Raw genomic sequence first — 23,599 nt, forward strand, 5'->3', positions numbered from 1 at the left:
TCCCCCCCCTTCCTCGGGGTCTAACAATTCGTCCTCCCAAACCATTCAAAAACGACCTGGCCCGGGCGGCCGGCCCCTCCGCCCGCCTCCTTGCTGCCCTTCCCCTTCCCTCTCCGCCAGGAGTGGGGCGATTTCCTTCCGTGCCGTAGAGCTGGGGAGCGCCCCCGCACCCTATCGCAGCGCCGGGAAACGGCCAGAGGGGACTGTGCTGGCCGCTGTAGCTGCCCCAAACGGAGTGGCTGTGACAGCAACGGTGGCAACAGCTTCTACGCAGTGGGTGATGTCTCATCCCTCCTCGGATCCCTATAGGTCTTTGGGGCCGGTTTGGGAGTCCTGGGCGCGGGGAAGAGCGGGTAGAGTGGCAAGAAAGTGTCAACCGCGGAGTCCACCCAGTGGTCAGGTAGAGGAACTCTTGGGGTCCCCAGGACTTCACCGCGGCGGCCGGGGCTTAAGGTCGAGGGTGTTTCTGAGGACGTGGCTGCGTAGCAGGGGCTGTGGATCTATGCCCCGGCCTGATCTCTTACCCCTCCGGGAGAAGCATCTGGGCCCTCCTTTTCCCTCTGCAGTGACACAGTGTACAGCCTCTCTGTACCCAAAGGACTGCGCCTCTGAAAGTGTTAGAGGCAGAAGTTCATTCTCTCCCCTACCCCTACCCACACAACGAGGGAAGCCTTGTCTTTGGGGAAGGAGCAAAGCTGGAGGAGTGCAGCACACGCCTTCACCGCGGCCCGGTTACCCGGCGCAGCAGCCCAAGGTGGAGAACCCTTTGACCATTTCATCCCCATCGCACCGCCAAGTCAGTCTCCGCATGTGACCTTGGAAGGTCAGTTCATCAGACAGTGATGCGGGGATTCGATAGCGCCTATACTTATGGGGCTGCCTGCTCTTGAGAGTACCCATCTTCCAGCTCCCCTTCCAAAGAGGTCCAGTGGGCAGTTATGCTCTCAACGCCCCAAGTGCATTCCAATTATTTGAACACGTTTTCACTTTAAGCATTTCTATCTAGTGAATTAAATCAAAGATCCCCAAAGCGGGTGTTCAGGCAGATTCTGGTAAACTGGAAGTAACAAAGTTGAGCGGGAAGAGAAGCCGCTGTGGAAGAAAAGCCCATCTTGGCAAAGCTATCCTTGCTCCCTTTTGGAAGGAGTTGGAGTGAAATAACAGTTTCATGTTCATCTTTTACATTTTAAATCAAACAAAAGACCAAAGGCAATAGTTTAGGGCAGATTTGGGGGGCACCCAGTTGTGTGCTTCGCCCTGCACAGGCAGAGAGGTCCGCCCACTGGCTTCCTAGTCCGAACTCGCGGGTGGGAACTGCTAACTCAGCAAGCACCCTTTTCTGGGCTGGACCGAGGGTCTTGGCCACGGATGTTCCGAGAAGGAGGCGGGAGCCCAGGCGACGCGCAGGCAGGCCACGTGGCTGTGCCCCGCTGAGGCTCGCAGCTTCGGTCCCGGAAACCCTGGGGTTTGGAGTTCTTTGGGCCGGCTGAAAGGCTAAGCCTTTGTTGGGGTGTGAGGGCAAGAGTTATCTCTCCCGCGAGGGGTAAACAGTACTGTGTTTCCAAGGGATGGGAACCCTGCTGGGGTTTTCCTTCACCATTTTCACAGAAATATTCAGAAACAATGACCGCAGCATGCCGATTGGCCTGCTTCTGGAGCCGCTGCCATATTTTAAAATGACAGCCTGTCAGAAAATCGGATTCTACTTGACCTCCACTTGATTTCAATAGCACGAAGGCGTTTCTTGTCAAAGCAAAGTCATCCCGTGCACCCTTGTATTTGCATCTTCTGCCTATAGGATTTTATCTCTTGGAAACAGACAAGGCAGAAATTCTGCTCCATTCTCTACCAAGTGTTCTCTTTTTTTAAAGTCTGAATTGCAGATTATTCAAAAATTCTTATTTTGAAGGAGGCTGCAGAAATCTTGAAAATTTTCCACTTTAGCTGTCTTTTTTTTTTTTATGCTAATATCAGTCTCAAATCTTACTTTTTTTTTCCCCCTGTAGTTGAGTCTCAAAAAGAAAGAGATCGAATGATTGGACTCTTTCCTTTGTGACCGGGGGTAAGCAAGACAGGAAAGTGTGGGCAAAGTGTAAAGGAAACCTTACCTGACCAAAGGGAATTGGGGAGGAGGAAGGGTCGTACAAGGTGGAGGAGAAGCAGAGTCCATGATGGTGCAGCAACCAGGGGTCATTAGCCGGTGTGACTTGCAAAGTCATCAATCTCTAAGACAAATTCTTAAACAAGGGAGCCTAGTACTTCTCTGGCACTAACTTCCAGCAGGTGAATGGCTCCTGGCCTTCTGTAGATGGACCTCACAGCTGAGGCCAAGCTCTGGATGCCAGAATGCTTAAAGAGAGTTTAAAATGAATGACCTAACCAGAAGTATCCTGGCCATGGAAGCTTCCCAAAAGGTCACAATTGATGACTTCAGTTCTAAGACAAAATTTCTCTTGAACTCTTGCAAGGAGTAGAGGATGAGACCAGTTTTTTGAGTTCTTAAGTGAGGCTGGAAAATTACATTTTGAGCAAAAGTAGTAGCTTGCTAGGTGAATTACCTTTCAAAAAATGCCTGGGGCTGGATAATCTTTGCTTTTGCAAACTGCAATATGCCAGTGGCAGGCTGTCCACTCTGTTCATGTATAGTGGGCTCTAACATTTTATCTAACAATTTTCTTTTCCACACTTGCTGGAGCAAGAATGGCTTTTTTTTTTTTTTATTTTTTTTAATGTGCTGACAAGCCAGATATAATTCTGGATATCTCATATATGCAACAATAATTTTAATTTCCACAATGTTTTGTTTAATATGTGAAAGCGTACTTCATTCTGAAATCCAAATTTCAGGCTTTTGAAAATCGTGTTAGGAGTTTTTCTAAGAGGACTGAACGTGGTCTGGAAGGATGTCAGTGGAGGACTACCTTCTTTGGCAATGCTAGATTAATTGGGATTCGATCATTTTGTCTACTTCTAAAATAAGGTCCCTGAAAAAAAGTTTAACTGAAAGCAAAAAAAAATTTCTTTTGCACTTGGATAATTAAAAACGAGCTTTGTTTTCAAACTGCAAACTTGGCATGTTTGCAGTCCTTCCTGAGGAATGTGTGCTGTGTTAAAAAATTGAAAAAAAAATACTGTTAGAAGTTACAGAGCTAGAAATCTCATACTGAGCAAATGCAATAAGTCTCTGTATCCTTACAGTTTGAATATGCACTGACATTCTCTTAGCAGCAATGAATTATAAATACTCTCAAATAGGGAAAAGAAATGCACTGTAGAATTTTTAGTAAGCTGGTAAGTTTGGGAGTTTGGGCTTGTGCAAAATGTGGGTTCTCCAATCTGTTCCTCTGCTTCGTTCTCTTTAGATGACTTGTCACCTGTTTTTTTTGGCTTTGAGTTCTGTGAACTAATTTCTCTGAATTGCCTAAGCGAAACCCAGGAGCATTCCTACAGAAGGGGGCGCAAATTGGAAGGGTTGCAGTTGAGTAGATCTCAGATGAGGTTGTACATCATAGGTTGAATGGTATTTGAACACTTTACAGAGACTGCCCAATGTGTTATTTAAATGACAGAATTTGATTAAAGTGGAATATAAAGTCTGTGTCTGCGGGAGTGAAGGAATTTGACAACTCTGTGTAAAAGGAGATTCTTCTTTGATTACCCAGGTAGTCTTACTGATGTTTGAACATCTTGCCCTAAATAAGAACTCATTCTTTCTCTTTTAATGAGGTGGTTTAATTTGTGAACATAACTAATCCTACCTTTCTTTTTCTGAATTTTTTTGATCCTACCTTTCCTTTCCTGAATTTCTTTAAGAATAAGGAACAAATAAAATTATTTTAAAAAGAAATTGAGGAGCATCTCAAATGAGCAAATGGAAATTTCAAATGGATATTAATCATTAAAATGTCTGACATTTTGTTCTCAAATTGAAGATTGAATAAAGAGACATAGGGGGAACAGGACTAAAGTTTGGTGTGGAAATATATGGGGTCTTGAATAACATTTTGCCCTTTTTTTTTTTTTTTTTCCTAACCGTATAGGAAAGTGCAGCCTGTCCATTGGTATCCCATCTCAACTGCCAATTAACTTTGTTGATATACATGCCCACAACTTACTACAATGAGCTGCTGGAATAACTGAAAAAATAATGTAAGAAATGTACAGTCACTCATAAGACTTATCAATGTTAGTTGTGCTGCCTAGTAAGCATTTGTGTGTCTTTTAACCATCCAATGATTGGTAATTTAAATACAAATCGAACAATTTTGATGTTTTCCTAATTAAAGTTCCCTTCAGAGACTCATACCCTTTATCTTTCTTTGCTGCTTCAGGGGATCTTCTTTTCCTGAAGTTCAGAGTCCTAATTCCATTGTTTGGTTTGGTTCTTCCCTCAGAAAACATGTTGTTTTTGCCAGTGACCACAAGAGGACACAATTTCCCAGAGAACTTAATTTAAAAAGCTCATAGAAGAAAGCTAACGAAATAGCAGAAATACCACACAATTAATGAGTATCACTTTGGAAATGTCTGGTTGATTTATATGAATTTTATTGAATTTTAAAAACAAACATGCTTTATTATTGAAGCTTTAGATGTTTCTAAGATACCATTTTTTCCTTATTTAGGCCCCAAATAAAAGTATGCATTTCTGAAAATATACAAAAATGCTACTGTTGTAATTCAAATAAAAATGTTTATAATACACTAGTACAATTTTGTACAAAATTCTTGATGACATAGAATTTTAGTTAGTTAATTTTAAAGTTATGCTTGGAGATGAAAAATAATGAATATTTCAAAATGCAATAGAAAGTTTGAATTTTCAATTTGGTTGTCTGGGGTGTTTTTATATAGAAAATTCCACAGAAACTATGTTTTGTAGTTTGACAAGTGCATTTAAATGTGTATAACAGGTTAATAAATTATTTGCAGAAATATGAAAATAGAATTTCTTAAGATACTTTCAATACACTTCCCCCAAAATATTATATGCAATATTTTATTTAAGATATTTTTCCTCTCTCTGCTTCCTTCTCTTGAAAGGTTTGAGAGCATTGGCTTACTTTGTAAATTAAAATGAATTATGTCTTAGATATTTTTTTTCTGGAAGAATTTAATCATTCTGCTGGATTGCTAGGACAGCTAGGCTAGAGAATCTTGCTTCAGTTTCAGCTTAAACTCTTGCATTACACTTGTTTCTTAGAGCAGATATGTCCCTAATCACATTCTCTGAGACTTTGCTGGAGGAACTGGCAATCAACCAGAGACCTGGAAAAAGAAGAGGAAAAAGGAAGGGAGGGAGGAAGGGAGGGAGGGAGAGAGAAGGAGAATAACAAGGAGGAGATCAAGAGAGATGGAACGAAATCTGGGGAGAGGGTGAAAGAGGGAGCCTGGGCAAGTAAGAGTGATAGAAAGCAAGAGAGAATGAAGCTTGATAGTAAGGGAATGGAAGGCTAAAATATCAGAAGAAAGAAATTAATACACTTTGTAGGAAATAGGAAAGCACCCAGATTATTAACCTCTATGTCCTCAGAGACATTGTGGCAAGTAGTTGCCTGTCCTTTGGCATAGACATTTAGTTTTAAAAATCTTTGTCATCCTTGCCCAAGTTGTAATAACAAAAGACAGGTTGAAATGTCATGAAACTTTTAATTCAGGTTGATGCCCACCTCCTGGGTGTTCTCTTCCCTAAATTAGGGTAAAGATGGTAATATGTTCTCATTACTGGATCTCAGGGTGTATCTCATCTAGGGAATACTGTGTTATTCCTTCATAAAAAGTGCTACTAACCATGATAGAATTTTAGAAATCCTATTTAGTTGCCTAGACTCTTAGCTCATAAGTTATTTTCTTTGACCTACACAATTAAAGTCAAGTTGTTTTTTTCTTGTGGCAAGTGAGGCTCCATGCCTTTGCCTTTCCCATCTTAGTTACCTTAGGGAAAGACAGCTGCAAGAGATGAGACTTATTCTCATTCACTGTAGTCAAGACCTTGAGAAACTGTAAGATTCTGTTTTTTGGGGGCATTCTGAATTCTGGTTTCAACCAGCATCAATTAATAGCTATGTGCCTATTGATTCTTTTGTAATTTGACAAAAATGTGTTGATATCTGTTATTGTGGTTGTGTTTAAGAGTAGAGATATTTCCAGGCAATATGAAGTATATTTAATGAAGATTGAAAAAAACAAAACTATCGTGAGCACTTTAGTGGCAATTTTAACTTCACAGCAAGTTTCAAGACTGAGGAGAAGTAATAATTAAATATAACTTAAAAAAACTAAAGATGTTAATTCTCAAGCAAGTAGGCAATAATTTTTAATATCTGGGGAACAGATATGGCAAATGAATTGTATTAATTAATTTATTTTTATCCAGTCCCTCCACCACAATAGACTATAGTCCAAAATAACCTTAGGAAAAATAAACTCCTAGATGTAAGTAACATTCTTTCACTGTTATTTTCATTATATTGATTCTTATATAAAAGTTGGGCATTCAGATATTTTATAGAGAATTATTAGATATTTTAAATACTTTTCGATTTAGCCAGATTTTGTGTTGTTGTGACCAAAAGAACAATTAGAGGAGGAAAAGTTTGTTTAGGGCTATCAGTTTCAGAGGTCTCAGTCCATAGACACCTGACTCCATTGCTCTGGGCCTAAGGTGACCCAGAATATCATGGTGGAGAAGCATGGCAGAAGAAAACAGCTCAGAATGTCACAAGCAGGAAGCAAATAGAGCTTTACCCTACTCCTTCCAACCATGCACTTACCTGTCTACAGTTATACCAGCTAATCTGTATGAGTAAATTCATGCACTGATTATGTTAAGGCTCTCACAACTCAATAATTTCACTTCTGAACATTCTTGTATTGTCTCACACATGAGTCTTTTGAAGATACCTCATATCTAAACCATAATACTTTGTTAGAAAATTGAAAACATTTTTTTTTTAAATTGGAGAGAATTTTATGGCAAATTTTGAAAGACAGAAAGCCAATCCAACTTTACATATGAATACATCAGCAGTAGAATTTGTAATCACAGTCCCTAGTTTTACTGTTTCTCTGTGTTAATAGGTATGTCAGAGATTTGCTTATTAGAATAATGCCATAAAATAAAAACACAGTTGGTAGACTATTGCCTTGCATGCACAAAGCCCTGGGTTCCATCCCCAGCACCAAAAATAAATAAATAAATTTAATTAAAAACAAAAGGAACCTAGGTAATCTTTAAGGCAATTAGATTAGATGATCATTCTATTTTCATTTATCATTAATGTCTTAAACCATTATAATTATAGAACTGGGGAAACTGCTTATAAAAAAGCAAAAACTCAGAGTACTAGGACTATAAGAGGACTTAGAACTTCTGAATGCCTCTTTCTTTTCTGGCAAGGAAGAGTAACTGTAGAGAACAGTGTAGTGGAGAAGAACCTGAATTCTGGAGACAGTCCACCTGGGTTTATATGTGATTCTCTTCTCAATGCCTGAGTGACCCTAGATAATTTGTTTACCCCTCCATGCTTCCTATGAAAGGGAAGGAATACTGAGTATCATTAAGTTGGTGTGATGACTGGATTAATTGATAAGGGCTAACTCCTTACAATGGTGGCTGGTACTTGGTATATGTTTGATATTATTATTTTGAATAAGGATTAAGTTATGCAGGAGCTTGACATTAAGCAATAGCATTCAATTCTAAGTGCAAAAGGAAGGATTTAAGGGGTAAATGAAATTAATTGATGATCCAGTTCTGTTTGAAGAGCAGCTAATTTTATATCCATGCATCATTCCCTAAAGACTCAAAGTTCAGGAAAAGGACACTAATTGGAGGAGGTTCAATCATTTATCCATGTCCTATCTGTCAAGGATTGGTAGCAGGAGGCATGCTATCTCTTCAACTTCTGAACTGTGTGGAATCTTTTTAGCTGTTATCTTCAACTGTCTATGAGCTACCATAGTGAGTTTCTTACAAACATCTCAAATTTATCGCTATTCTCAAATAACCTAGTCTTCCCATCAGTGCAAATCAGTACATTTTAGTAGATATTTGATTGTTCAGCCTAATAATATAGACCACTGTCAATTCTCAGTCTTTCTCAGGCCACCTTTTTCATCCAAGTCCTCATGAAAGGAGTGTAATCTCCCACTAAGACTCACATATATCTTCCTGGATTCTAAAATTACTCAATAAATACCTCTGGTCTTTATCACCTAAACATTATTAACAAATAATTGGGACACTATCCTGTTTTGTATCATAGCGCTAGAATGACATGACACAGAACAAGTATTGGTGAGCAGAAAAACCTGCAATAAAGCAAAAATTAATTGTAAACTCTCTATTTTATGTTCTTTGCAAAGAAGAAGTTAAGTCATTGACCCTGAGCTGGAAGAAGAGGGTCTTTCAACTGTGTAATTTAAAAACAACAACAGACATTTGTATAATAAAGCAGGAGAAAGTGAAGTACCCAGTCAGAGGCTGTGGCCATTAGAATAAAAGAACAGTTTATTTTTTGACTGCTGAAATATCATTTTTGTCTTTTTGATTCCTCAGAATGACACATCCATTTAAGGAATGGTCCATTCTGATCATAACTCATGAGTATTTACTTGACCACAATATCCTTGTCCAAGAAGGAATAATGTTGACATAGAACTGAGCCAACTTTGATGTCACATGTGGGCTTTTCTTTGGGAGGAACAGAGAGACTAGTTAGGAGGTCATTGCAGTAATCTAAGTGAGAAGTGACCTAAACTTGGCTAGTAGCAGTGGAGTTGGAGTTGGGGGGGGGGGTGGTTAGATTCTAGATATATTTTGAAGGTAAAGCCAACAGGATTTACTAAAAATAAAACATCAAGTATGAGAGAGAGAAATCTTAAGTCTTTTGATCTGAGCAAAAGAAAAGGGGAGCTGGTAACCACTGAGATAGAGAAGGCTATGGATGTAACCTATTCCAGAGGAGACAGCTCTGTTTCACACATGTTAAATTTGAGTTGTCAGCTGGAAATCCAAGTGGAATTGTTGGGAAGCAATTGGATATGTGAGTCTGAAGTTTGTGGAATGGAGGTAAAATTTGGAATTCATTAGCATATAAATAGAATTTTAAGCTATGTAACTGAGAGATGTCACCACAAGTGTGAGTATGTGTGAGGAAAAGATGAGGACTGAAACTGAAAAACAATTATGATCACTGCAATGGAGAGAAAATAAACCAAAGAAGGGACATAGGGATTTATGGAAAGAGGACAATTTATGGTAATATTTGTGAAATTAGAGATAATTCATTTTCCTAAGAAAAAACAAGGACAAATTGAAAACAAGCAATAATCAATAGTAAATGACAGAAAACATATCCAAATAATAACAGAGTTCATAAAATGGAATAGCACACTAAATTCTGGGCCAAGTTCATGAAAGCAGATCTATAACCATAAATATTCTCAGGATATTTTTGACTATTAAAGATATTATCTTATATAGGTATCCAGGTAAGGAAAATTAATCATCTACAAAGGAATGAAAATCAGGTTACCAAATGGATCTTGATAAGAACAAATGTCAAAGAATATTGTCGTCTAACAAGTTTATATACCCAGCTAAGACTGCATGTAAGTGACTACATGAAGTAAAAATATAGAAAGACAAAGGGAAAAAAAAGAGTCAAATACATTTTTAGCTTATTGAGAAAGATACTTCCAAGAACTGTGATGTATAGCCATGCAATAAACAAAGAGTGAGGTGTAATTAATTGTTTTAAAAAATGGCAACAAAAGTACAAAATAAAACATTCTTAAACAAGAACATTTTATAAAAATGTTCATTTTTAAATACACATTTAAGTACAGAAAAAGAATGGAAATCAGTGATGTCAACAAAAGAAAATCAGGAAGACATTTAGCAAAACAAAGATAAATTAATTAAAAAAGCAAACAAGATAAAGTAAAACTTAACTGAGTTAGCAGTAGAATGTATGTACAATTTCTTAATGTATTTTTCAGTGGTGAGTCCAACACTTGACTCTAAATCTACTAGATAATGTGAACAGGTATTATATACCATTGTTAAGATTTATGGAATCCATAAGGAAACAAACACACAGAAACACACACACATACACTGTCTGAAAGATGCCCAACTGTTCCTGGTATTATGACCTGAAACAAAATTTTTTACTTAGCTTCATGGAGGAAGAAGCATTAAAAATCATAAAGGATAATCTTCTTGATAATATGTTAATTAAAACTCAGAAAGTTTTATTTTTTTTTCTAAAAAAGTAAGAACTTTTAATGTATGTTTATGGCACTATGGTGGCGACAAAACAATTGATTTACTAAAATTTTACTAGAGGCAAATTTCCTTCTGCTCATATGACAGAATCGCAATATAGATATATAGGTTTTCAAGATCTAAAAGAATACATATACTTCTGGTTATCTTCTGTAAATATCATTTTTATTAACTGAGATATGGGAAGTTATTGAGAAGTGACTTGAGTTTGTGTTTACTGAAATTTGATAATAAAATGCAATATTCTAAGTTACCAATGAAATGATGATTTTTCTCTTAAGAGGTACACTGAGCCCACCAAAATATTAAAAGGATGTATGCTTAACTGGGATGCTTTGTTACCTCTATTTGGAGGTAAGGTTATAACAATGATCATTCAGTCATCATAAGCTACATTTCAGTAACATCAGCCCAAATCTCTATTGTTGAAGACAGAAAAATCACTACAGAGATGGATTCAGTCCTTATTATTTTATATAGTTAGGCTGTTTTCCCCTTCTGAAAATCAGAATGGTGCCTTGTGAGATGAAGCTAGGCTGTGAGGAACTGAAGTGTACTATAAACTAGTGTGTGTAGCACCTCCTCCCTCATATCATCCTAACACACAACAATTTCAGCTTGGCCCTTGTCTCCTTGTACTCTGCTTTGATACATGAAAATCTTTAATATAGTCTGAGACTACTCTGTCCCTTGGGAGTTCCTAATATTAATGAGAACACAGTGTGTGTCAGATACTTGAGATGAAGTGATGGATGAAGTAAGATATGGCACAATAACAAGGAAATACAAAATAAATATATATAGTGAGTTAATCAAGGCGCTTGTTTATATTATGAAGAGTTTGAATATGTGTTGTAGGCTTGGCTCAGTGCCTCAACCATGATGGAGATTTTACTTACTGCTTTGCCATCCTCAAAAATATGGCTGCAATTTCATGGACAGAAATGACCACTCCAGGTCTCATGCCAATTTTGTATTTCATCTGGTGGGAAGAATGAAAAGCAAGAAAGTCAGTTTTGTCCTTAAGATTCCACTGTAGAAATTTTATCTGTGACTTCTGCTGATACCCCAATACTAGATTTTAGTCATATGGCTACAACTAATGCAAATGAGACCTTGAAACACATTCATTAGTTAGATGGTCATGTTAAATGTTTAAAATGTTTGCCCTGTGGATTATATCCTGGAAGCAGGTAACTTTATTTATTTATTTTTGTTGCTTTTTTGCAGGGTCTCAGAACTATTTGCCTTTAGTCTTAGAGGAGACTTTGAACTTAGACTTGTGTTAGTGGAGACTTTGAACTTAGGCTTTTGAGCAATGCTGGAATTGTTAGGACTTTGATGACTCTTGGGGTGAACTGAATGCATTTTGCCTTATGATATAGACATGCATGCAGTGGACATAGTGCAGAAATATAGTTTGGATGTGCAAAGTAACCAAAAGGACCATGTGTTAAAAGTTTGGTTCCCAGACTTTGGCAATATTGGGAAATGATGGAACTTTTAAGAGGTGGAGCATAATAGTAGGTTTTAAGTCAATGGGGGGTGTGCTTCCAAAGGGGATTATAGGACCCTAGTTTCTTTTTCTCTTTCATACCTGGCCATAGTTGAATGGAATTCCTCTATTGCACTCCTGCTATGATATGCTGCTTCACCACAGGTCCAAAAGCAACAAGGCAGATTAGTCATGTATTAAAACCTCCCAAACTGTGAGCCAATATAGATTTATTCTCTTTATAAGTTGATTATCATAGGCCTATTTTACAGTAGTGGAAAGCTGACTAACACAGCTAGAAAACCTCCCAAATTGCACTTCTGGAAAAAAAAAAAGAAGAAGAATGGAGAATGGATATTGGCAAATCACTATCAGACTCTTAAAAATAATGAACAGGAGTGATTCTTGGTTTCAACTAGCTCTAATGTTAGAACTTACTCCTTGGCATTTAGTCATGATCTGCACTCCAGTTCTATGTCAGTTTTGCTCAATCTGTTACCTGTTACGATCTCCAGTAGCCTCAACTTATGGATATTGCAGTATAAAACACTATAGAACTTACAATACTTGACTTATATTCTCCTATCTCATCATAGTAGCTCATTTTATTGTTTCCCCATATATCCTATCCAATATCTGCATATATTGGTCAAACTTTATGTCCTTAATTCTACTATGAGCTGATTTGGGGCAAAAATTCTTACCCAAATAGAAAACTGTTAGAGAGTGGAGCCATGTCTTTAGAAGGTATCCAGTAAATAGATGAAAGATTTTTATTAAATTGGTAATGAAAATTAGCACAAGAGTTGGATAGTGAACACAGCAAGAAAACTCAATCTGATCCAGCCCAATTTAAATGTAAACTGAGCCTGCATTGTTGCTACTTTTCACTCTCTCCTCACCATGACATTTATGTGCTTGTATAGTTTAGGGCTGCACATAAGAATGACCATGAACATTTGACTTGGGTAAGGGGAGTCAGGAAATTGTTCACCTTCTTGATCATTTTGTCAACTCCTATTTCCCAAAGGAGACATTTATGTAGACCAATAACTTCACAAAGCTAAAATAAAATATATCTTCATGTTTTGTTCCTCTGTAATTTCTGTAGGAAGCATACAATTTGTGTACACTTTTACAGAAGGAAATAGTCTTTAAAAGAAACTTAATTTTACATGGTAGCATATTAAATTTAGTCAATGAATTCAACTGACAATGTCTGTATAAAATTAATAAAAAAGATGGTGGGTAAGTAAGAGGGAGAAAGAGAGAGAGAGAAGGAACTGGGAGAGAAGAATAAGAAAGTACAAGAGAGCTATAATGACTTTTTAATTTGTTCTGTTTTAGGTAGTCATTTGTGTCATGGATGATAAATGAACAATGAATAGAACTGTGAAATAGAATAATACATGGAAATCCAATAGCTAATGATATAGAAGCAGGAAAAAGCAACTACAGATAAATTGTAGAAAATCAGAGCACAAATGAAACATATTACATGTATGAAAAGAGTAAGTACTTTTAAGGAACATCCACAAAATTAGAAATGTAATAATGTACTTTAAGCTGATGAAGAAATTGTTATAAATAACATTGTTTGATTTGGGAAATTCTCCCAATGCTTGAACCTCATTTTTGAATTAAAGGCCATAAATCTGAGAATTACATTTACTTTTGTCATTTCATCCATTTGCTAATAAATTTCATGTAAACCTTCATGAAAATTTTCCAGCCATCCTCGGACTCACAGTTACTGTCAGTCTGAGTAGTGTCTTCTTCTGTGAAAGAAAGTTTCCTTGGCCTTTGTACACACTGTGCTCTTGGCCAGGGCCTTAACATTCCTGACCTCATTGCTGCTCTTGTCATTTATTTGGACTCCTTGTCTGTGACAGTATAACTTAGCAAACTACTTCTTATACTAGCATTGCACATGGACATGATCTAGGCTTAGTTTAAAACCCACAAATTGCACAAATCTTTACAAATTTTCTTTGTTTTAATGTTAGATTTTTATATTTTAAAAAATTCATCTCATTTAAAAAAAAACAATTTTAAAGAGATTGGGGGAAAAGAGAATAAACCTGAAAGTAAGTAACTCTGCCCAATAGAACAAGGGTATTGATATCCATTTTGACCATAGTGGAGATAGACTTGAACTAAAACACAGGATGTAGATTTATCTAATGGTCATATTCTCTTCTTTTCTTTCTCTCTCCCTGTACTTTCTCCTTTTCCTGCTTCCTCTCCCTCTACTATTTCAAGTATCATAAATAGGATAAAAATCATAAATAGGATATTTTATCTGGCACCCTATAATATGATCGACTATGAAGTAGAGACTTTAATGAAATATATTGCTGGAAGGAAAGACCAAGGGTGGCGTGGTCTTGCATTAGTAGCCTTTTGACTATATCATTCACAGAAGGAGATATGTATATATGGCAAATGCACATGTGCATGCGTGCACACACCTACGTGTATTTCTGAAGCTTAAAAAAAAATTCAGATTCAGAGCACTATTTCTTTCTCATTGTATGAACCTGAAGAAATAGTAATATGTAAAATGAGATTAGGGAAACCTCATACAAATTAAATGAAATAGAAATTACCCCAGTTGCAACACATACTTTTGGAAAGATGATATAAATTGAAACAATAGGAATAGTAACTTTATAGAGATTTTTTTTCGGTTAGTGCTTGTAAAAGTGCTCATGGTCCACCTCCACCCCCAACAATGCTGAGTCACTTTTGCAAGGATTTTATGCAAGCTGGCATCTCATTTTCATGGGCACTGGCTACAATAGAGCAGCATTCGTCAAGGTTACCTCTAGAGATAGAGGCAACTAGATCACCATTGTCTAAATTGGGGCATGCTGTTTTAATTAATTCAAACTTGTTTCCTTATTTGTAAAATAAATATATTAATACCCATATTGCTATTTTGTAAAATCTGAATGACAAAATTTATGCAAACAGCTAGTACACTGTAGTTGTTCAGTAAATGAATTGCCATCTCCATTGGCTTTGAAGTACCTATCTCTGGGCTGTCTTCAGTGAGTGGAAGGTTGCAATAACTCTGTGGAACAGCCTGCAGGGAAGAAGGTGCCTGTGCAAGTGGAGGCAAAACACCAGCCAAACAAACAAAATTGGATTTATTGATCACCATTTCTGAATTTGCCCTTTGTATTCCTTTTATTCATCAGTGAAGAGTTGAATACAATGGAAAAAAAAAACAATGCTGTTTTGTTTTGGGAATTCATCAGAATTTTCATAATCTCAGTGACTGATTAATTTTTACAATTGAATATGAACAAAGAAGAATTGTAAATACTATGTAACTGCGTGAATCAATGGACAGGGTTTTGTTTTGTTCGAATTAGCTCTCTTGGGGCTAATATGACCATATTCTAGGTATTAATTTAGCTTAAGTGGCTCCCACTTAAACTGTTTTGGTTTCTATGGAGACTTTTGCTCCGGTTTACTGGTATATAACTGTTTCCTCACCTTTTCATTTCCTGAAATAGCACCAAGTACAGTATCTAAATTTTGACTAATATAAATCAAAGCACATGCTTTCCTTTCAGTAAAGTCCTCTGTTTCAACACGTGTGCAGGATTTTCCTTTTTAATGCATTAGACATCTGTTATTGCTAATGGGGATAAAATGTCACATGTTAAAAACAATAAAAGTTATTAAAAGCAGCTCAGGTTTTAAGTATTTTGAAATTATGTATGTTAGAAATGTGTTTTTTTCTTTTGTTATATGTCAAAGTTTTCAAATCATGAATATGCAAAATATGAGAAAATACATATGCAAAAATATATGAATATGTAAAACTTTAGGGTTTTTCATTTACTAATGTATCTTTTAAAAAATAAAATTGAATGTTACATTTTATTTTTGCAGCTTTTGTCTCTATCTTCATCCTCTCTCTCTCTCACACACACTAGATTAAATAATAAATACAATACTATTTATTATAAAACTATTTATTTATTATAGTACTATTTTTTTGCATAAAAACTAGAGTATTATTAGAAATGCTAAATGTATTCCTGACGAGATAATAAATGTCTTAGGATTAGTTTAGATTACTGTTAGCTATCTTGAGAAAGAGAGAAACTGTGTGTGTGTGTGTGTGTGTGTGTGTGTGTGTGTGTTTAAATTATGGGTAAATTCAAATGTGTTTTAGAAGAAACCCTCAGTATTTTAGTTGAGTTTTTCATTCTAATGTCAGTAAAACTGAAGTGAATTTTTGCCAAGAACTTTTTCTTTATAATTTTAAACTGTTATGCAATAATAAATTTAATCCATAGCTTCTTAATTAATTTCAACTTTGTTTTATTGAGAGGGCCACCAGAATACATATTTTATTAAAGATAGATTTATGAATTAAAATTAATCTTTTAAAAAAACCTCAAAAATTTTCTTTATATGAAAAATACAAAAACTGGGGAATTAATGTAGGTTGTTAGAAATCAGGATATAGAAAATCCTTGCAAAGAGAAAGAAGCAATGACGGGAAAGGCCTCTTTTGTGCTGGGAAGGTTCTGCTTTCTAGAACCAAAAGAAAAATGTTACAGAACATCACTTTTCAGGACCTTAAATACTTAGTTTAAATGTGTTAAAATTAAGAAAGCAAGAGTTCTCAGTCACAGCATCCTGCTCTTCCACTAAGAGTGAAGCTCATAAATTGTATGGTTGTATTGCCCACTTAATTTAAAGTAATTATATCATTTTCCTAATTACAAAAGGATGATAGCAACCTGAAAAATACAAACAAGCACAAAAATACAACCAATTCTCTAGAATGTATAAATGAGCATTTATATTTATAGGTATAAGGGTATGGATATATATACATATATACTTGTACACAGTCTCATGTGAAATAGGAATAAAATCAGGCCTTACATATTGTTTTATAAAATACTTTTCTTGCCACTTGTTTAACTATCTTCACCAGTATAAACTATTCTTCTACAGTATACTTTCAATGGCCATAATAGTTTTAAATGGGGTCTCACTTTTTAAACATTCCCCCAAAAAACAGCATTGTTTTTCTATGTTACTTTCCATATTTGATGTTATTAACAATACTGAGGTGCATATTTGATAGTTCAATCTTTGTGCATAGTTTTGATTATTTCCTTAGGCTAAATTCCTGCAAGGAAAATTTCTGTAGGCAAGCTGTAAGAACCCACAAAATGTCATAATATTGTAAAATATGGCTTAGGTCTTCTCAATCACAGCCAAGGTTCAGAGAGGATTGAATCATTTCTAAACCTTTCTGAAATGGTAAATTACCTGAACTGCAGATACTCCTGAATCTCCTCAAGAGGAAGCAGCTCTGCTCCCAGGGAAAATTCTGTTTTTCTCGTTGAGTCAATGACCCTCATCTAATCAATGAGCACTCTGTAGGTTCTCAAATGGCAATTCCAGACACTTTCTTCTCTACCATTGTCTGGTTGCTGGTCTTAGTAATTATATTCAGGCTTGATATACATAAGTGGGTCCAATGCTTGATGAAAAGTTAGAGTAATTCCTGTGCTTGGTTTCATTATGTGAAAAGATGTTGATGCTCACTTAAATGACTATTTCAGTGACAAAAGATGGGTAAATTCAATAATCATTAATATTATGACTTTTGGAGTATCAAGAAAAAACACGCCTGTTTGTAGGGAAAAAAAGTGAAATGACCAAATCATGATGGAAAAAGAAAAAAAAATAAAGTTTTAAACTAGGTGTAAAATATTTATATATGCACAATTTATTTTAAAGTACATGTGAAGGTTTTTTGATGGAAATAGTTTTGCACGTATTCAGGTTTGCTTATATGTGGACCGTACAATGGAGTGTGGGATTGGATTTATAAGTAGAAGTCTGAGAGTATCCAGAGTAAAGACCCTGAGGTTTGGATTGAGGTATGGTGCATATTTTCATGTGGATGTAATTTGGAAAGATTTTTGTTGTGTTTTGTCGTGCAATGCTTCTGAGTTTGGGGCATTTTTCAGCCTGTTTCATGTTAACTTTAGAAGCAGTTGACTTCATTTGATGAAATGTAGTATACTAATAAGGAGTATGAAGTTTAACTTGTGGTTCTGTCATCCTGAAACAAAGTGGCATCCAATATATATTTTAACTGAGCTCATCTGCTCTAATTTTAATGGGTTTTAGTGAGATTAGGCAAATGAATAATGATGAAAGAAATGGTGTGGCATGTTCAATAAGATCTGCAGTTAGCAAAACCACTACTTGTCAAATGCTTGTTAACTATAGTCACCACACTTTTTTGGCCAAAAATATGAACCCATGGTCGGAATATTTGAAATTGGGTACGTTTCCTAAGTTGGAAAAATTTTAGTAAATTTCAGATGGTCCTTTACCATCAGCCCTCAAATGAGCTACTTAAAGTTAAATCAAAACTTTAAAAAGGAATAGAATATTTAATAATTCCCCTTTTAATTTTATAGGTAAGGAGGAAACATTATTATATGAAATAGTACATATGAAAAAAATAAAGCTACCCATTTATAAATGTTGAGAGATTATTTGCACGCTAAGGCCAACCTTATCTTTTAAAAATGTTATTTAGTTTGCAAAAGAATCTGGACCAGAAAATACAAACCGTGTGTGTGTGTGTGTGTGTGTGTGTGTGTGTGAAATATTGTATAAATATTCTAGTGTCAGTGTGCAAAAAAAAAAAAGTTCTATGTGAAAAAAAAAAAAGAGGGTAATGTCAGGTGTCAAAGTTTTAAAGACTGCCTAAATGACAGATAGGACACAAGATGTCCAAGGATGTACTTTGGGACCCATATTCCCTTTTTGATGCTTCAAAGAGGGGCCCTTTTTCTTTTCATCCTTGATGTCTTTTTGTGGGAGACAGGTAGAAGCCACTTAAACATCTCAGGTAGGAGTTTTCTGTTTATCTACCAGAAAAGAGAATTTTAAAATTGCTTTCATGTATGTTCTCATGAGCCCTTCTACAAGGCAGAATCATTTTGTCTTCTATACACATTCAAGTTTGAAATAATATATACAACAGCAACAACAACATTGGCTAAATATTTATTCTATGTGAGGCACTATACTTAGCTCTTTATATTATCTTTTCTATTTATTTAAATAACTGTATTTATGATGTCTAACTTATAGATCAGAAGAGATAGGTTTAAGTTTTAAGTGATTATCTAATTTAGTAAGTTGAAGAACTGGGATGTACAAATGCTACAAATCTATACTTGAGACTGTATTGGCCAAGCATGTCAGTCCAGACCAAGGGACCCAGAGTTATACCCTTTAGGATCAGGTTAAAAAGCAAGTTCCATTTTTTATTTCAGAATCCGTATAATACCACATACAAAATATTAGTTTCACTTTCATGAAACTCTTCAAGCAAAATTATAAAATAAGGCATGATTCAACTCTCTGTGGATGGCTGTTAAAATTAATGATAATTTAATGATAATTTTAAATTAATGATAATTTATATTTGTATGGTGCTTTACAAGGTCAAAAAGGTTTGGCATAATAGTCATTTGATTTTTTTTTCATTTTTTTTACTTTTTATTTTGAAATAATTATGAGATCATAGGACAATGCAAAAATGACTAGCTGTTCATTTCTCTTATAGCATTGCTATTTAAATATAATGATCGTATAGACTTGTTTTCAAATAATAGTAGCCCCTCAGATCTGATCTCTGAAATCCCTATCTTGGTATAAATCTTAGCTTCACTATTATGTAGCTGATTGAGCTTGGGAAAATTAACTTCTCTACTCCATAGTTTCCTCAGCACTATGGAAGAAGCAAGTGTCTATACCCTAAAAATATTAGGAGGACTTTAAATAGAAGGTTTAGAACATGTGCTGTCAAAAGCAAGCAATATAACAGATATATTATCATAGATATTACTGCTTATTATTATGGATATTGTTACTTCATCTAGATCTAATTATTTGATTATTCCCTGGAGACTACTTCTGGTTTCATCAACATTTCACTAAACTCTGGGAACTGATATAGTTTACCACTTCAAGGTTTGACCAGTAACAAATATATTTGGGATTTTACTAGTACTGGAAGAAGATACAAAATTATCTGCAGTATACTAAGAGTGTGATCATCCATTCGGTCATTTGAACACATGATATTTTTGTGTTCTATTGTTCACCAATTGTCTGATCTATTTCCATATTTTCATAGGCATTTTCTTCCCTTTTGAAGATTGGAAATCATATATATTACAAAAAAAAAAAAAAAAACCCAAACCTGTCCATCACAGCTGCTTTGAGGTCATCTACATTTGTTGGCTGCAGGTGGAAATCTCCTTCACAGAGCCCTAAATAGAAAGTTGTAAAATCTGGCCTTTAAGGAAGCCAGACCCTACCAGCCTTTTGTATAATTTATCATCCACAGAACGTGTTAAGGTGCTTTTGATCTTTGAAGGCAATATCTTTCAAAGTGATGTGTGCTTATATGTGACCATCAGTCCTCTTTTAGGAAGCTCAGCATCATGCTGTTTTCAATGATGAGAGAAAGAATGTGTAAGATGGCACATGGATGATTCAATTTAATTGAGAGTTTCTAGATCTTATGGAAATTCAATGAAGAAGATCAAATTAGAGAAGCTAAGTGGATGGTATTTTTAAAATAAGCACTAAGAAATATAAGGCATTTTATTATAATGATTTCTATCAGTCTTATTTTTCCAATTTTTGATTTTACCAAATATTTAAAGTTCATTGCTTTCTGCCAAATAAAGGATGATATTTTACCAAGTATCAGTCATGAATAATGTTTTAAAATATATCTATGCTTTTCTTTGCATTTTCTTTTACTCCTCTAAGGAATGTGTTCTAGTCACAGAATGAAAAATTTGGTGTCATAAAGTTATAGGCTTTGGTTTATAGAGACTTGCAGAAGTTTTTCCATCTTTCTGGTATTTTATTCCTGTCAGTTTGCATTGCTACTTTCCTTTCCTTCTCCTTCTCCGCCAGGTTTGGTTTTGAGCTTTGGATTCAAAGAAACCCCAAAGTCAAAACAAAATGGTCAGAACTGCTGACTCTTGTTTTGTAACCTTTTTTTAGGCCAATATTCACAGGAAGAGATGGTGCTGACCAGAACTTGGGCCTAACTTCACCCAAAATGTTGGCAAAGTTCAGAAATCTTTGAGTGAATTTAAGCCAAGCTATAAGATATATAGCAAAACTTCACCACTTATAGAAAAACATTTGAAACACAATTTAATGAATAATACCAATCTGAAGAAGTCAGCTTAATATTTAATATTCAGTATTTATCTACTAGTTTTTTTAATGAAAACAAAATAATTATCTAATTTGTATTAAATGAATCCTCTTGTTTTTAAAGTTACAGGTACATTTTGGAACTGTAAAATGTACTTGTGGCTTCGTTCTGCTTGAAGTTTCTTTTGAAGATTTGTAATCAAGAAGAAAATATATCCTAAAATTTTGCTCACCAAGATTCATCTCACAATTTTGATAACCATGTCATAATTCCACAGAGTATTTTATAATGGGAATGCTGACAAGTGTGATAATGAACACCAACCTACAGGCCTTAATTGTATGTTCATTCAGGAATCATGCATACTAGCAGAATATTTGGCTGAACCTCCAACACTAATTTTTCCCAGATCTGCTTTCAAATTGGGCAACTAACTGTAGAAGATAATCAGTCTGAGTGGCTCCCTGTTAATGAAAAAGCTTCTGATATATTTTGCTTTCTTTGAAAAGTTTAATTATACCTTTCAAATATGATTTCATTTATATCTTTTCATGGTTTGCATGTCTGAATACTAATAGTAACCTGAGAGTTATGTGGAACTTAGTTTGAAACCAAAAGGCAGTTTTTAGTGAAGAGAGAGAGAGAGAGAGAGAGAGAGAATAAATTGCCTCCAAGCAACATCTAAAAATGTAGATTCTAAATGTTCAAGTAACTTTGAGATTTCAAGAACCAATTATAATTTTTTAAAGTAACTGACACCATTAGGATTAAAAAATGGTAGAAATTATTAAAAAGTCAATGTATACTGATGTTTCCATCAATATTGAGTAAAACAATTATAAAGAGTAAACCAACAACCAATTTTAACTTAGCATGTGCTGTATTATAAAAAAAGGTTTTTATTACAAAGTACACTAATTACATGGACCTATCATAGGGAGAACTAAAACAAAACACTGGTTAGAAAAGTTGTGTGAAAATATGGTGGTGCATCAGATTTAATGTTGGGATGTGGATCATTTCATTCTATTTCTATTGATGATTTGGTGTAAATAATAAAAATCAATTAATTTCTCTGTGTTTCTGATCCTTACTAGGCTTCAAATTATTTTAGTGGTAGAATGATTATGATAATGACTTAAAAGATATCACATTCTGGGACTTGTAAAAACTTACAAAAAGCAAAGAATTTGTAAAATCTAACAGTTATAAGAACAGTGAATGTAGTTTTTTAGTGACAACAAAGATAATAGAGTAATACCTTTCCATTTAGAAGTTCATTAGATATTATTTACTATGCCGAAGAGGCATTCACTATAGGAATATTATGTGTTTACTCAGATCATAACAGTAAGATGAAATATGAGGAAGAGGAATAAGGAAAATGAATGGCTGCATTTACTTTTCAGGACCCAGTGATGCTTGGTCCCTTGTCTACCTAGTTCTGTGTTATTTCTGATTTTCAAAACTGGTTCTTCCAACAAAATATTAAGGACTCCAAGAATTGAATCCCCATATCTTTTTACTTATTCAACATTTGCAGATATTCAAAAAATGATGCTTAATTTCCAGAAGAACTTGAAGGAAGGCTCTTCAATTTTGAAACCATCCACACTATCTATAAAAAGTTAATACTTGATTGAACGAATAGACAACTGGGTAAATTAATGTAGGGTTTTGATGGAGCCACTAGAGATTATGAGGAGTTGGGGAACAGAATACTGCTTGGATTGGGAAATAACTATTTTTGTTTCATGTATCAAAATGAGTAATTTTAAATGTATCTTAAAAGATATGAATATAATCATCTAGGTAACTAAAACGTTGTCGAGAGAAAGAAGAGGAAAACAAACAATTTTACTTCATAAAACAGATAAATAGGTCATTTTCCAAATCTCAGTTTATCTTAATGAAAGTGCTAGAGATGGAGAATTAGAAAATAATTAATTTCCTGGTTTTGTTATTGTTTGGTTAATTTAGTGTTTATATTTTTTTCTCTTACCTGTTTGTTCCGATGTGTTTATAGCAGAGGTGAAAAGAATCCTAGTGGAAGAGAGAGTTAAAAAGGGGGGGGGGGTGGAGGTGAAGGGGCTCATTTCAGAACTAATCCAGTTCCTATGTTAAGGAGAAATGGGAAAAGTTTCAAGGGCTGTAAGTACTGACAAAGGGGCTGGGGGACAGGAAAAATCCTTGTTGTGCTGGTTGGATGGAGTGTGAACTGGCAAAAGCAATTCTGGCCATTTGTGTTCACAAACCTGTATGTTCATTTTACCCAGAGATTTCAGCTCTAGGAATCTAATATTAGAAAATTATAAAGAAGAAGCATTTATAGGAACGCTTTTTGTGGCCTAATGTACTTTTTGAAAGGAAATGTCTTAGCTACCCAACTGTAAAGGATTTGGATTAAGTTGTGATACATCCACATGACAATACAATACGGTAATCAAAATCATGTTTGAATAATAAAGTCAAGGGAAAAGTGCTCATTCTATAATGCCAGGTGAAAATAAAGTCAGTATTTGTTAAATGCATTGAATCTATCAGTACATCGGATGGAGGG

This window comes from Marmota marmota, unplaced genomic scaffold (genome assembly GCF_001458135.2).
Source record: "Marmota marmota marmota unplaced genomic scaffold, marMar, whole genome shotgun sequence".
NCBI lineage: Eukaryota > Metazoa > Chordata > Mammalia > Rodentia > Sciuridae > Marmota > Marmota marmota.